Here is a 12,097-nt window from a genome sequence, read left to right as displayed (position 1 = left end):
CTTATCAATCTGTATGCCCCTTCTGGCACATCCAATAGAATGGAAAGAGCACAGTTCTATAAAGAAGAAATCATTTATTTATTACGGAAAAACCCAAAAGATCTTATAATAGGCGGTGATTTTAATTGTGTGATAAATAAGAAAGACCAGGTTCCGAATTTTAATACCTGCAATGAACTGAAGCGTTTCGTCACTGTTTTACAGCTTAAAGATGCTTGGGAAATAATGTATCCCACATTTGTGGCATTTACATTCCTAGGTCCTCACTCACGTAGCAGGATCGACAGACTCTACATATCGCAAAGTCTAGTTAGCTCCTTCATTAAAGCAGAGACGATTCCAGTTTACTTTTCTGATCATAGCTCCGTGCTAGCTTCCATCAACCTTACTGCGCAACCCACTCGCCGTTTTAGAAGTTCATGGCACCTTAATACGTCACTGATGCAGGACGACGGATTAGAAGAAAGTTTGACAGAAGCGTGGTCATTGTGCCTCCGCTCTGCAGATAGACACGTCTCAGTACTAGACTGGTGGTGCAACAGGGCAAAGCCTAAACTGAGAAAAGTTCTCATCCAGTATAGTGTACAACGATCGAAAGACTTAAAAAATTCCATAGAATTTTATTATACCATGCTGCGAAATTTATATGAGCAGGCAAACACTTCCAACGTCCGTCTGGCAGATATCAAGCAAACTAAGGCCAAATTGCTCAGTCTTAAAAGACAGCAGATGGAGGGTCTGAAATTAAAATCCAAGGCTAAGACAGTCGTGGAGGATGAACATGCTTCCTTGTACCATCTACTGAAGCACGAAAGAAACAGGAGACGCACCTTCATTGATGGACTTCAGTCTGAAACTGGCGAGACACTCACGACTCAGAGAGACATCGTCAATGCAGTGCACAAATATTACGAAGACCTATACACTGCCAACCCGGTATGTGAAGAGTCCTTCGATGAGTTCCTTAGTTACATAGCTCCACAGGTCTCGGACGAGGAAAACGAAGACCTTCTCGTTGAGTGTACTAACGAAGATATCCACAGAATCATCTGCAAATCTCCTCTGAGGAAATCGCCGGGACCGGATGGTTTGCCTGTTGAATTTTATAAACGATACTGGCCACTGATTGGTGACATGTTTACCCGAATGACGAACGAGGTGCTTCAGGGAAAGCATTTACCTGCTGTTTTTAAAGAGAGCACAATAGTACTAATCCCAAAAAATGCTGCAAAAAGAAACCTCAACAACTTTCGTCCTATCTCCCTGTTAAACTCCGATTATAAAATCATCGGCAGAATTTTAAACAACAGACTCTCACAGTTGGCCAAAAAGATAGTAAGTCCATACCAGTCCTGTGTGCCTACCAAGAGCATTTTCAAAAGCATAGCTGAATATAGAGATATAATTGCAATCACTGCTGTGACCACCATAAAATGTGCTATCATGTTTATTGACTTCCAGAAAGCATTTGATCGTGTGGATCATAGATTCCTTAGTGCCACACTGAACAAAATAGGTTTTAATGAGCGAGTCGTAAGTGTGATCAGAAATGTTGCAACAGGCATCAGCGCTTGTATATCAGTTAACTGCCAGAGGACAAAGCAGATTCAGATCAGGCGCGGCGTTCCTCAAGGAAGCCCCCTTTCCATGTTCCTATTCGTGCTTTCATTAGAACCTTTCCTCCGCAGTGTTCATGCCACTCTAACTGGCATCACATTATCTGGTCACCGAACAGTCATAAACGCCTATGCCGATGATGTCGGAGTCGTCCTGCGAAATCCCGACGACATTTTGAAATTGGACACGCTAATTAGAAAGTACTGTAGAGTCTCCGGAGCAGGTGTCAACGCAAACAAAAGCAAACTCCTAAACCTGCGGGGTTTTCAACATACCACCTTAGCCTGGGCCACAATGGTCACCCAATGCAAAGCACTAGGAATAACACTGACACCTTGTCCGTTAAAAATGGCAGCTATCAATTGGAGAAATACGTCGGGACAACTTCTTGGAACAACAAGGGAAAACCTCCACCGTAACATGAACCAAGTTCAGAGGGTGATTTTCATTAACCACTGCATTCTCTCCAGGAGTTACTTTATAGCACAGATCTTCCCACTACCGAAAATGATTGGAAAAAAGATAATGTCTACCATTGCCAGCTATCTTTGGAGAGGGGATATATTCAGAGTCGACGCAAAAACTGCGACCTTAGATCCCAGGAATGGAGGTTTGGGGTTAGTTGACATCAGAAATAAGGCGTCTGCGCTTTTTATAAAAAGGACCGCCACTATCCTTAGCGACCACGCTGATAGCATTACAACTAAATTATTTGAAGTTGTCAGGCCTGCCAGTTTACAGGCGCCGGTGAATGTGCAAAAAATAAATAACCGGCTCCAGTACGTTCGTGTATATTTTGTGGAATTCAGCTATCTCGGCGGTGTCATCATCAACTCACGACGGATCACGGCCCGCGATATTCTGTGCCATCGAAAGAAAATGGAGGGGAGAAACAAATTGGAAAGTAAATACCCACACACTGATTGGGACGCCATATGGAAAAATATTAATATGCGTGGTCTACCATCGGACGTCAAGTCAGCGTGGTATAAAACAGTGAATGAGACCGTAAGCACCAATGAAAGGTTACATGCAATCGGCGTTAGCGACACGAACCTATGTCTCAAATGTAAATTGATCGACACGTTAGTGCACAGATTCACGTGCGGTGGCAATCTACAACTCTGTAATTGGATTAGGGAACAACTGGCTTTTCTTACGAGATCTTCGGTGGAAAATTTTCCCCCTGTTACATTCCTCAGGCCTCAGACTTGCTATTTTCCAGCAGCAAAAAACAACTCGGTCCATTGGTTAATGGGACACTATGTGAATTACGTAATTAATCACCTGGGAAATGACAATTCCACTGATTTTTACATGTACTTGAAGTGTGTTTTTTATAACGCCCTGAAATATAAAGACCACAAAAAAAACTACGGCAATATGCTTAAAATTGTATTCGAGCGACTGGGCATTGGTTGACAAGCCAACGAGATAAACAAAAATCGTTTATTTAAGCGAAACGACGCTTAAACAAAAACAATTGGGGAGAAGTACAATTTTACAGTTTCATATTACAATCACTTATCCTCTGCTGGCAAAGAAGGCTATTTTGTTTATTGCACAGAAGAAGCCGAAGCCGAAAGCCAGTATCGCAGGGTTAAAGATAAATTGTTTTCTTATACATTCATTTTATGACTGAGAAGGAAGTCTCATTTGTTTCCATGGAAGGGAACATACTTTTTTATTATTATTATTAATCTCAAGAAGGAAAGGAGGCTATGGAATTAGTGCCTTAACATAAAATTCCTTCTTCACATTCCATGAAGATTTTTCTTTTACAATAAAAAAAATAACAAACAAACAAAAATAATAATAATAACAATAAAAAAACTAAACAGAAATTAAAAAAATAATATACAGGTTCAGGGTCCACTACTTCCTACAACTTTATTATATATTACAAAGAAGTATGCTAGGTTGCCGAGAAGCAGTGGATGAGAAAAAAAAAAAAAAAAAAAAAAAAAAAAAAAAAAAAAAAAAAGCACTAAAGCTATAACCTTCAATCTCTATTGCCTCGGCATGACATAAATTTTTTGTTTCAAATGAAGCATCTTTTGGTTCAGGATTTCGAAGGTAAAACAGCATATATCTACGTATACACAAGATGTAAAATTCCTTATTGAAAACTATGATAAAGACACGCCTCAGCAACAGGACTGGGTGGAGACATCGCGGCCAGGCCTCGAGATTTTGACCCCTGCCCGCTTTGCCTCCGCCTGCCTCATGCTGCTTATAAAAAAAAAAAAAAAAAAAAAAAAAAAAAAAAAAAAAAAAAAAAAGAAAAAAAAAGATAGCTCAGTTGGTAGAGCACCTAAAAAAAGAAATGGCGCAAGGGAAAAAAAAAAAAAGTGGTTAAGGCGTCTGACTTGAAATCAGATTACCTCTGGGAGCGTAGGTTCGAGTCCTGCCGACTGCGAAAATTTTCTCGCTCTCAGAAGATGGACGTTCAGCTGCATCCTAGCAGTTGCGTCTCTACTAAACACGTGGGTCTCCAGCAATGTGCAGTGTTCTTTGGTGCAGCGCTACAGTCGCTCCCAGAAGCCACAGCTCATCTCCTCGTCTCACTGCCGTCCACCAAGTGTCAGTGCAAGTGTCGCCTCTCTGGGCAGTGCAGATGTGTCCATTTTAGCTTGCAGACGGTGACGTGTAGCAATTTATGAGCTAACGCAAGTCAAATGTTTTAGCGTGTGTTTCTGCTAGATACTGGCTCTCACATAGTGGAGAGACTCACTCCTTCTTGTGTCTCGTTCTCTGCACACGAGTTGCACGTGGCATCGATATAGCAAAGGTTTTCTAGCGCCAGCGAAGTCGATATTACATGAATCGAGTCGACATGTTTGCTTCTTACGATGATGGAATCAGAAGAAATGTGTGTGGTACTTCACTGCATCTGCTGCTCGCCTTCCAGCCTCCCTGTGTCTTATCAGACGAAGATGACTGTGAAATTGGCGGCGATTCAGAAGTTTAACGAAGACGCGCAATTGTGCAGACATAGGTGTGAGCCGAAATAGCTCAGTTGGGAGAGCGTTAGACTGAAGATCTAAAGGTCCCTGGTTCGATCCCGGGTTTCGGCAAGTGTTTGTTTTGAAGCTGATGCCAATGGAATTGCTCCGAGTCTGTGATGATGTAAGTACAGCCGAGAACAAAAATGACTCTGTCCTGTAACTGTTCAGGTTGTCTAGTGCTTGCCGTAAGAGGAACACAGTAGGCAACTCCCTGAGAAGTAAGAAAATACGAAAAGTCCTACCGACTGCGTTCCCTTTTTTGTGTCAGGAGGTAAAGAACGTCTCCAACGGAACCGTGAAATGAGCGAAAACGTGGGAAGCATTGCATTCGAAATACTTGTGAATTTTCCAATTGCCCAGTGAGTGTCGACAAAACACGTAACTCCTCTACTCCAACGTATGAGACCTAACGACTGCTGCGGTTTGTTTTTGCATCGTGTGTCAGCATTCTTAGATAGTCTGCTACGAGCTTAGCGCGACACGTTTGTAGACAGCATTCAGGCGACGTTTAATTAGTAACAGCTCGATGCAGCGATAGCACAACTGTGAAGGACATGAGTCAATGTATAGCTGTGCATCGTGGGACGATCTCTAACGTCATGTGAGCCCGGATAGCTCAGTCGGTAGAGCATTAGGCTTTTAACCTAAGGGTCCAGGGTTCAAGTCCCTGTTCGGGCGGAGATTTTAATACTTTGGTAGCGATTCCTCTGGTAGCGTTGGAAACACTACGGAAAAGAATGCAGCTACGCCGTTTTCTGACGCCACAGTGCTTTAAACCGTATCAGTTGCATGTTTCGGGAGAAAATCCCGAACTACGGCAGTCGTGGCCGAGTAGTTAAGGCGTCTGACTCGAAATCAGATTCCCTGTGGGAGCGTAGGTTCGAATCCTACCGGCTGCGTGCGATTTTGCATAAAGAGGAGCAAATATTTTCACACACGTGACGCCATCCTCAACAAGACGAAAATTTCCGTTTTACAGTACTGAGTGTCGCGGCGGCCGCTGCTTTCTGTGGCTACCGGTTCACCTCTCACTGACGCTGGGACTGCAGAAAGCCGTCGCAAGCCCACGAGTGCGCTGCCGTCATTTTCTCGCGTCGACGCCGAGTTCGTGAGTACACAGACGTGCTTGGAAGCGTTGGACAGAGCAAACATTCATTTCTCTCTTTTTTAAGAATCGCAATTCAGTCATTCGAGTGCGGCAAAAGCAATGGTGCAGCGTTTCTTTTCTTAAGATGTCGCAGCTACTTGCAAGTATGTCGACCACTTAAGACGACAGTAAACTAGCGTCAGCGGTGCGTCAGTGGGAAGTCGGTGAAGTCGCCATTGGAGCCACAAGCCAGTAATTACGTCATGCGAATCACTCGCACGCAACGCAGCTGTACGATAGCTCAGTCGGTAGAGCGTTTGATTTTCAACCAAAGGGTGTTGGGTTCAAGGCCATGTCTAGGCGAAAATTAATACAATTTCGTAACGGCTAATGTGCTGGCAATGGAAACACTACAGAAAAGAGTTAGGCCACGCAGCTTTCTGCCATTGGATTGCTTCTAAAGTTGGACTTTCACTTGTCGGAAGACGCTATTGCCACCGGCAGTCGTGGCCGAGTGGTTAAGGCGTCTGACTTGAAATCAGATTCCCTCTGGGAGCGTAGCTTCGAGTCCTGCCGACTGCGAAAATTTTCTCGCTCTCAGAAGATGGACGTTCAGCTGCATCCTAGCAGTTGCGTCTCTACTAAACACGTGGGTCTCCAGCAATGTGCAGTGTTCTTTGGTGCAGCGCTACAGTCGCTCCCAGAAGCCACAGCTCATCTCCTCGTCTCACTGCCGTCCACCAAGTGTCAGTGCAAGTGTCGCCTCTCTGGGCAGTGCAGATGTGTCCATTTTAGCTTGCAGACGGTGACGTGTAGCAATTTATGAGCTAACGCAAGTCAAATGTTTTAGCGTGTGTTTCTGCTAGATACTGGCTCTCACATAGTGGAGAGACTCACTCCTTCTTGTGTCTCGTTCTCTGCACACGAGTTGCACGTGGCATCGATATAGCAAAGGTTTTCTAGCGCCAGCGAAGTCGATATTACATGAATCGAGTCGACATGTTTGCTTCTTACGATGATGGAATCAGAAGAAATGTGTGTGGTACTTCACTGCATCTGCTGCTCGCCTTCCAGCCTCCCTGTGTCTTATCAGACGAAGATGACTGTGAAATTGGCGGCGATTCAGAAGTTTAACGAAGACGCGCAATTGTGCAGACATAGGTGTGAGCCGAAATAGCTCAGTTGGGAGAGCGTTAGACTGAAGATCTAAAGGTCCCTGGTTCGATCCCGGGTTTCGGCAAGTGTTTGTTTTGAAGCTGATGCCAATGGAATTGCTCCGAGTCTGTGATGATGTAAGTACAGCCGAGAACAAAAATGACTCTGTCCTGTAACTGTTCAGGTTGTCTAGTGCTTGCCGTAAGAGGAACACAGTAGGCAACTCCCTGAGAAGTAAGAAAATACGAAAAGTCCTACCGACTGCGTTCCCTTTTTTGTGTCAGGAGGTAAAGAACGTCTCCAACGGAACCGTGAAATGAGCGAAAACGTGGGAAGCATTGCATTCGAAATACTTGTGAATTTTCCAATTGCCCAGTGAGTGTCGACAAAACACGTAACTCCTCTACTCCAACGTATGAGACCTAACGACTGCTGCGGTTTGTTTTTGCATCGTGTGTCAGCATTCTTAGATAGTCTGCTACGAGCTTAGCGCGACACGTTTGTAGACAGCATTCAGGCGACGTTTAATTAGTAACAGCTCGATGCAGCGATAGCACAACTGTGAAGGACATGAGTCAATGTATAGCTGTGCATCGTGGGACGATCTCTAACGTCATGTGAGCCCGGATAGCTCAGTCGGTAGAGCATTAGGCTTTTAACCTAAGGGTCCAGGGTTCAAGTCCCTGTTCGGGCGGAGATTTTAATACTTTGGTAGCGATTCCTCTGGTAGCGGTGGAAACACTACGGAAAAGAATGCAGCTACGCCGTTTTCTGACGCCACAGTGCTTTAAACCGTATCAGTTGCATGTTTCGGGAGAAAGTCCCGAACTACGGCAGTCGTGGCCGAGTAGTTAAGGCGTCTGACTCGAAATCAGATTCCCTGTGGGAGCGTAGGTTCGAATCCTACCGGCTGCGTGCGATTTTGCATAAAGAGGAGCAAATATTTTCACACACGTGACGCCATCCTCAACAAGACGAAAATTTCCGTTTTACAGTACTGAGTGTCGCGGCGGCCGCTGCTTTCTGTGGCTACCGGTTCACCTCTCACTGACGCTGGGACTGCAGAAAGCCGTCGCAGGCCCACGAGTGCGCTGCCGTCATTTTCTCGCGTCGACGCCGAGTTCGTGAGTACACAGACGTGCTTGGAAGCGTTGGACAGAGCAAACATTCATTTCTCTCTTTTTTAAGAATCGCAATTCAGTCATTCGAGTGCGGCAAAAGCAATGGTGCAGCGTTTCTTTTCTTAAGATGTCGCAGCTACTTGCAAGTATGTCGACCACTTAAGACGACAGTAAACTAGCGTCAGCGGTGCGTCAGTGGGAAGTCGGTGAAGTCGCCATTGGAGCCACAAGCCAGTAATTACGTCATGCGAATCACTCGCACGCAACGCAGCTGTACGATAGCTCAGTCGGTAGAGCGTTTGATTTTCAACCAAAGGGTGTTGGGTTCAAGGCCATGTCTAGGCGAAAATTAATACAATTTCGTAACGGCTAATGTGCTGGCAATGGAAACACTACAGAAAAGAGTTAGGCCACGCAGCTTTCTGCCATTGGATTGCTTCTAAAGTTGGACTTTCACTTGTCGGAAGACGCTATTGCCACCGGCAGTCGTGGCCGAGTGGTTAAGGCGTCTGACTTGAAATCAGATTCCCTCTGGGAGCGTAGCTTCGAGTCCTGCCGACTGCGAAAATTTTCTCGCTCTCAGAAGATGGACGTTCAGCTGCATCCTAGCAGTTGCGTCTCTACTAAACACGTGGGTCTCCAGCAATGTGCAGTGTTCTTTGGTGCAGCGCTACAGTCGCTCCCAGAAGCCACAGCTCATCTCCTCGTCTCACTGCCGTCCACCAAGTGTCAGTGCAAGTGTCGCCTCTCTGGGCAGTGCAGATGTGTCCATTTTAGCTTGCAGACGGTGACGTGTAGCAATTTATGAGCTAACGCAAGTCAAATGTTTTAGCGTGTGTTTCTGCTAGATACTGGCTCTCACATAGTGGAGAGACTCACTCCTTCTTGTGTCTCGTTCTCTGCACACGAGTTGCACGTGGCATCGATATAGCAAAGGTTTTCTAGCGCCAGCGAAGTCGATATTACATGAATCGAGTCGACATGTTTGCTTCTTACGATGATGGAATCAGAAGAAATGTGTGTGGTACTTCACTGCATCTGCTGCTCGCCTTCCAGCCTCCCTGTGTCTTATCAGACGAAGATGACTGTGAAATTGGCGGCGATTCAGAAGTTTAACGAAGACGCGCAATTGTGCAGACATAGGTGTGAGCCGAAATAGCTCAGTTGGGAGAGCGTTAGACTGAAGATCTAAAGGTCCCTGGTTCGATCCCGGGTTTCGGCAAGTGTTTGTTTTGAAGCTGATGCCAATGGAATTGCTCCGAGTCTGTGATGATGTAAGTACAGCCGAGAACAAAAATGACTCTGTCCTGTAACTGTTCAGGTTGTCTAGTGCTTGCCGTAAGAGGAACACAGTAGGCAACTCCCTGAGAAGTAAGAAAATACGAAAAGTCCTACCGACTGCGTTCCCTTTTTTGTGTCAGGAGGTAAAGAACGTCTCCAACGGAACCGTGAAATGAGCGAAAACGTGGGAAGCATTGCATTCGAAATACTTGTGAATTTTCCAATTGCCCAGTGAGTGTCGACAAAACACGTAACTCCTCTACTCCAACGTATGAGACCTAACGACTGCTGCGGTTTGTTTTTGCATCGTGTGTCAGCATTCTTAGATAGTCTGCTACGAGCTTAGCGCGACACGTTTGTAGACAGCATTCAGGCGACGTTTAATTAGTAACAGCTCGATGCAGCGATAGCACAACTGTGAAGGACATGAGTCAATGTATAGCTGTGCATCGTGGGACGATCTCTAACGTCATGTGAGCCCGGATAGCTCAGTCGGTAGAGCATTAGGCTTTTAACCTAAGGGTCCAGGGTTCAAGTCCCTGTTCGGGCGGAGATTTTAATACTTTGGTAGCGATTCCTCTGGTAGCGGTGGAAACACTACGGAAAAGAATGCAGCTACGCCGTTTTCTGACGCCACAGTGCTTTAAACCGTATCAGTTGCATGTTTCGGGAGAAAATCCCGAACTACGGCAGTCGTGGCCGAGTAGTTAAGGCGTCTGACTCGAAATCAGATTCCCTGTGGGAGCGTAGGTTCAAATCCTACCGGCTGCGTGCGATTTTGCATAAAGAGGAGCAAATATTTTCACACACGTGACGCCATCCTCAACAAGACGAAAATTTCCGTTTTACAGTACTGAGTGTCGCGGCGGCCGCTGCTTTCTGTGGCTACCGGTTCACCTCTCACTGACGCTGGGACTGCAGAAAGCCGTCGCAGGCCCACGAGTGCGCTGCCGTCATTTTCTCGCGTCGACGCCGAGTTCGTGAGTACACAGACGTGCTTGGAAGCGTTGGACAGAGCAAACATTCATTTCTCTCTTTTTTAAGAATCGCAATTCAGTCATTCGAGTGCGGCAAAAGCAATGGTGCAGCGTTTCTTTTCTTAAGATGTCGCAGCTACTTGCAAGTATGTCGACCACTTAAGACGACAGTAAACTAGCGTCAGCGGTGCGTCAGTGGGAAGTCGGTGAAGTCGCCATTGGAGCCACAAGCCAGTAATTACGTCATGCGAATCACTCGCACGCAACGCAGCTGTACGATAGCTCAGTCGGTAGAGCGTTTGATTTTCAACCAAAGGGTGTTGGGTTCAAGGCCATGTCTAGGCGAAAATTAATACAATTTCGTAACGGCTAATGTGCTGGCAATGGAAACACTACAGAAAAGAGTTAGGCCACGCAGCTTTCTGCCATTGGATTGCTTCTAAAGTTGGACTTTCACTTGTCGGAAGACGCTATTGCCACCGGCAGTCGTGGCCGAGTGGTTAAGGCGTCTGACTTGAAATCAGATTCCCTCTGGGAGCGTAGGTTCGAGTCCTGCCGACTGCGAAAATTTTCTCGCTCTCAGAAGATGGACGTTCAGCTGCATCCTAGCAGTTGCGTCTCTACTAAACACGTGGGTCTCCAGCAATGTGCAGTGTTCTTTGGTGCAGCGCTACAGTCGCTCCCAGAAGCCACAGCTCATCTCCTCGTCTCACTGCCGTCCACCAAGTGTCAGTGCAAGTGTCGCCTCTCTGGGCAGTGCAGATGTGTCCATTTTAGCTTGCAGACGGTGACGTGTAGCAATTTATGAGCTAACGCAAGTCAAATGTTTTAGCGTGTGTTTCTGCTAGATACTGGCTCTCACATAGTGGAGAGACTCACTCCTTCTTGTGTCTCGTTCTCTGCACACGAGTTGCACGTGGCATCGATATAGCAAAGGTTTTCTAGCGCCAGCGAAGTCGATATTACATGAATCGAGTCGACATGTTTGCTTCTTACGATGATGGAATCAGAAGAAATGTGTGTGGTACTTCACTGCATCTGCTGCTCGCCTTCCAGCCTCCCTGTGTCTTATCAGACGAAGATGACTGTGAAATTGGCGGCGATTCAGAAGTTTAACGAAGACGCGCAATTGTGCAGACATAGGTGTGAGCCGAAATAGCTCAGTTGGGAGAGCGTTAGACTGAAGATCTAAAGGTCCCTGGTTCGATCCCGGGTTTCGGCAAGTGTTTGTTTTGAAGCTGATGCCAATGGAATTGCTCCGAGTCTGTGATGATGTAAGTACAGCCGAGAACAAAAATGACTCTGTCCTGTAACTGTTCAGGTTGTCTAGTGCTTGCCGTAAGAGGAACACAGTAGGCAACTCCCTGAGAAGTAAGAAAATACGAAAAGTCCTACCGACTGCGTTCCCTTTTTTGTGTCAGGAGGTAAAGAACGTCTCCAACGGAACCGTGAAATGAGCGAAAACGTGGGAAGCATTGCATTCGAAATACTTGTGAATTTTCCAATTGCCCAGTGAGTGTCGACAAAACACGTAACTCCTCTACTCCAACGTATGAGACCTAACGACTGCTGCGGTTTGTTTTTGCATCGTGTGTCAGCATTCTTAGATAGTCTGCTACGAGCTTAGCGCGACACGTTTGTAGACAGCATTCAGGCGACGTTTAATTAGTAACAGCTCGATGCAGCGATAGCACAACTGTGAAGGACATGAGTCAATGTATAGCTGTGCATCGTGGGACGATCTCTAACGTCATGTGAGCCCGGATAGCTCAGTCGGTAGAGCATTAGGCTTTTAACCTAAGGGTCCAGGGTTCAAGTCCCTGTTCGGGCGGAGATTTTAATACTTTGGTA

General features: G+C 46.0%; 14 non-coding genes across 14 annotated transcripts; all 14 read left to right on the top strand.

Annotated features, from left to right (window-relative positions):
• Positions 1-4,621: 4,621 nt before the first annotated feature.
• On the top strand, positions 4,622-4,694 carry Trnaf-gaa (transfer RNA phenylalanine (anticodon GAA)). The gene has a single exon. It is a non-coding gene; the product is annotated as a tRNA-Phe (tRNA).
• A 536-nt stretch (positions 4,695-5,230) lies between these two features.
• Trnak-uuu (transfer RNA lysine (anticodon UUU)) lies at positions 5,231-5,303 on the top strand. The gene has a single exon. It is a non-coding gene; the product is annotated as a tRNA-Lys (tRNA).
• A 139-nt stretch (positions 5,304-5,442) lies between these two features.
• Positions 5,443-5,524, top strand: Trnas-cga (transfer RNA serine (anticodon CGA)). Its single transcript has one exon. It is a non-coding gene; the product is annotated as a tRNA-Ser (tRNA).
• Positions 5,525-6,212: 688 nt separating this feature from the next.
• Positions 6,213-6,294, top strand: Trnas-uga (transfer RNA serine (anticodon UGA)). Its single transcript has one exon. It is a non-coding gene; the product is annotated as a tRNA-Ser (tRNA).
• A 585-nt stretch (positions 6,295-6,879) lies between these two features.
• Trnaf-gaa (transfer RNA phenylalanine (anticodon GAA)) lies at positions 6,880-6,952 on the top strand. The gene has a single exon. It is a non-coding gene; the product is annotated as a tRNA-Phe (tRNA).
• Positions 6,953-7,488: 536 nt separating this feature from the next.
• Trnak-uuu (transfer RNA lysine (anticodon UUU)) lies at positions 7,489-7,561 on the top strand. Its single transcript has one exon. It is a non-coding gene; the product is annotated as a tRNA-Lys (tRNA).
• Positions 7,562-7,700: 139 nt separating this feature from the next.
• On the top strand, positions 7,701-7,782 carry Trnas-cga (transfer RNA serine (anticodon CGA)). Its single transcript has one exon. It is a non-coding gene; the product is annotated as a tRNA-Ser (tRNA).
• Positions 7,783-8,470: 688 nt separating this feature from the next.
• Trnas-uga (transfer RNA serine (anticodon UGA)) lies at positions 8,471-8,552 on the top strand. The gene has a single exon. It is a non-coding gene; the product is annotated as a tRNA-Ser (tRNA).
• A 585-nt stretch (positions 8,553-9,137) lies between these two features.
• On the top strand, positions 9,138-9,210 carry Trnaf-gaa (transfer RNA phenylalanine (anticodon GAA)). Its single transcript has one exon. It is a non-coding gene; the product is annotated as a tRNA-Phe (tRNA).
• Positions 9,211-9,746: 536 nt separating this feature from the next.
• Trnak-uuu (transfer RNA lysine (anticodon UUU)) lies at positions 9,747-9,819 on the top strand. The gene has a single exon. It is a non-coding gene; the product is annotated as a tRNA-Lys (tRNA).
• A 139-nt stretch (positions 9,820-9,958) lies between these two features.
• Positions 9,959-10,040, top strand: Trnas-cga (transfer RNA serine (anticodon CGA)). Its single transcript has one exon. It is a non-coding gene; the product is annotated as a tRNA-Ser (tRNA).
• A 688-nt stretch (positions 10,041-10,728) lies between these two features.
• On the top strand, positions 10,729-10,810 carry Trnas-uga (transfer RNA serine (anticodon UGA)). The gene has a single exon. It is a non-coding gene; the product is annotated as a tRNA-Ser (tRNA).
• Positions 10,811-11,395: 585 nt separating this feature from the next.
• Positions 11,396-11,468, top strand: Trnaf-gaa (transfer RNA phenylalanine (anticodon GAA)). The gene has a single exon. It is a non-coding gene; the product is annotated as a tRNA-Phe (tRNA).
• Positions 11,469-12,004: 536 nt separating this feature from the next.
• Positions 12,005-12,077, top strand: Trnak-uuu (transfer RNA lysine (anticodon UUU)). Its single transcript has one exon. It is a non-coding gene; the product is annotated as a tRNA-Lys (tRNA).
• The last annotated feature ends 20 nt before the right edge of the window (positions 12,078-12,097 follow it).

This window comes from Schistocerca gregaria, unplaced genomic scaffold (genome assembly GCF_023897955.1).
Source record: "Schistocerca gregaria isolate iqSchGreg1 unplaced genomic scaffold, iqSchGreg1.2 ptg000582l, whole genome shotgun sequence".
NCBI classification, from domain to species: domain Eukaryota; kingdom Metazoa; phylum Arthropoda; class Insecta; order Orthoptera; family Acrididae; genus Schistocerca; species Schistocerca gregaria.
Note: the sequence above shows the minus strand (reverse complement) of the source record. Positions and strands in the feature narration are given on the sequence as shown.